Genomic DNA, 2,866 nt, shown 5'->3' on the forward strand with positions numbered 1-2,866 from the left:
GGCTAGCCCTAGCCTAGTGATTAGGGCACTTGCCTGGGAAGAGGGAAGCCCTTGGGTTCCTGTCCCTGTGCTAATGAATATTTACTATAAATTACTGGAATATTCATTCTTGAACATTTTATTGTTACAACAGTTATACTTAACATGATACAACACATGATGTACTGTTAGTGAGCCAAAAATTTTTATTTGAACACGCTTAATGGAAACTGTGACATTTAATGATCTTGTATATTTACCTTTCCACAACAGTTACCAGCTAATACAAAAATGCAAGCGATCAATATAATAAGTACTGATTACAACATTCTAAGAATATGGAATTACTTGTGAAAAAAATGTATCCCTCATCCCTAGACTGATGAGAGGTTTAATTCAATTATGTATCTTCCACTTTTATTTGGGCTGAAACAATGATGTTTTTCTGATTCCTCTTTTTGTGAAGGCAGAACATAGAACCATATCCTCTTATAATTTTAGTACGAAGTGATTGTGACCTGCTAAAAGCTCATTTTCTATTCTTTAATTTAATCCCACTGAGTTTCTTTTCTAGGTGGGGAAGAGGTAAACAACAGCTCATTATGATTTAAATCTAAGTCTATCTGTGATTTATAATATTGCACAGAACTATCTTGAAACATAAAAATATTCAGCTGTGTAGGATGCCCCTTAGTGGCTGAATATAAATACTGTTGACAAAAGAAATTATTCAAAACACTTAGAAAAAAATAAAATATTTGTTTTGCTGATTAACATGGAAGACAAGTTTAAATCTTAACTAACCAACATAAAGTACTCTACAAAGCTGTGTCTGCATAAACTATCTGAAACAGTTAAAATAAAAGGAAAGTACTGCATTAAATGAGACATAGAAAAATAAGGTGGAAGGGGGGGGAAGAGATCACAAACTCCATTGCTATTTTAATCAGAATGCATGTTATGGGATCAACAAACTATACAGAGGGGAAATGATCTGACATGCTCAACTCAGCTGCAAAGGGCAACCCATCATTCTTATTGTTCTCTTCTATAGTAGAAAATTTCAATACTAAAGACCTAAAAAAATTCAAATAAAAACATAAAATACTAACAGAAGAAAAGGTTACTTTGGCATTGCTAATCCTTCCCAATTCCAGGTCTACAGCAAATAATCTACAGGCCATTTTTCTATGCTATGTTAGGATATTAAAACATGTTACATTGTATGAACATTTTCAGATAAAGAGAGTCCAAAGATCAACAGCAATAAAAGACAGATTCTGCCAATTCTGATATGCACACAGATGTCTAACGTATATTCCTCTCTGTGTGTATGTCCAATATTAATGGTTCATGGGAGGTATTTTGCTGTTTGCTCTAAGTCTTGTCAAGAAAATACATGCTTCCAACATTCCCTTTCAGAATAAATATTTGTATTGACATGATTTTCAGGAGCTTTTACAAGGTGACCCTAATTAAGCATGGCACCCCCATCCATCTGTTTATACTTACTCTGATTTTAACTGTACATCATACATGTAATCTTCTCTCTATGTACACACAGTATATCCAAAGAAATCCATCACATTTTGCTTGCACATCTAATAACTCCCCCAGTCATCACTCATTATTTCACCTGCAGAGATCTGCAGTGTGTTCCCTGGCTTTTCAAGTTTGCATTTAGAAATCTAGACTGAAGTGTCTCTCAAACTCCGAACTGATAAAGGAGAGAAAAACCATTACTCAGCTCTATCGACGTAAACTCTCATTTCTTGAGTCGTATCCCAACACAGCTTAAAGGGTCAAACAAAGTCTCTTTTCTTGAGTTAGCCGGTGTGTACTGTAGCCAGAAACACTGATCCCAAACATTCCCAATAGCAAAGCTGTACGTTGCATCAATATGTCTGTTGTGTTGATAACTATTTTTCCCGCAGCTTGAGTCTGTGGGGGGAAAAAAGCAAGACAAGTTATATGCCGATTTTGCTTATTTTAATACAAAAGTAGGGCTTTAGAACTTACAAAGCAATTTTCCCGCTTCTCACATTATTTAATATGGCATGACTCTCTTCTCTGCTGAAAAAATATCTCGCACAAATAAATATGCCGCTTGAAAGGTCTCTTTTATATATTTTGTGAAACAAAGCATGCTTGTTTTAGCACTGCAAATAATGAACCTGATTCTCATGCTACTAACACAGTTAAGTACCAATGAATTCAATGACTGGTGAAGATGCTTGTGGCTATCTGATGTTTAGGAGAGGTGTGGAAATGAGGGGATCTTGAGAGAGACCTTGTACTGTGAAATATATGAAGATTTTTTTTCCTCCTACATTTAGCTACTATTATAATCTCACTCCCATGCATGTTAGAAATTAATTGTTTATTGAAAGGCAGAATAAAGAATAGAGAAAATTTCAGGAACAAATGTTGATTAGCCCATTTGTGCCATCTTGAGATGTAGAATTATGCACACATAGAAATCCTACATATAAAAAAACTAATTCCTTGGAAACGCACTGAATTGGAGGATCCGGTGCATCTGTTCAGTAACAGCATTTATCATTTTAGATAATGTATAAGTACCATTCAGGAAAATATTTCTTTAACTTTTTTTATTCAGTGAAGTCACAATATTATTTCATATCACAGTTATTCTATGTAAGTTTGAACAATGAGATTTCACTGTTCTAACTTTAATAAGAAACAATGATAATAAGATCCTTTAATTTGTAATAACAAAAAAACCCCTAAAAATTCCATCAGAGATGGAACTGGGACTAGCTTCCCAGATTAAGGACAATAAGAAGTCTTTTTTTAAATACGTAGAGGGTAAAAAGAAGGTCCCGGGTAATGTGGGGCCCTTGCAGGACGACATGGGTAACTTGGT

At 34.6% G+C, this 2,866-nt stretch overlaps 1 long non-coding RNA gene across 1 annotated transcript in view; it reads right to left on the reverse strand.

Moving 5' to 3' along the window:
* Window positions 1-429: 429 nt before the first annotated feature.
* Window positions 430-2,866, reverse strand: part of LOC109312209 — a 3,862-nt gene continuing 1,425 nt past the window's right edge. Inside the window, exon 2 of the long non-coding RNA XR_002101741.1 lies at window positions 430-1,920. This is a non-coding gene — a long non-coding RNA (uncharacterized LOC109312209). The remainder of the gene's footprint in view (window positions 1,921-2,866) is intronic.

Source organism: Crocodylus porosus, unplaced genomic scaffold, assembly GCF_001723895.1.
Source record: "Crocodylus porosus isolate Cpor-Errol unplaced genomic scaffold, CroPor_comp1, whole genome shotgun sequence".
Taxonomy (NCBI): Eukaryota; Metazoa; Chordata; order Crocodylia; family Crocodylidae; genus Crocodylus; species Crocodylus porosus.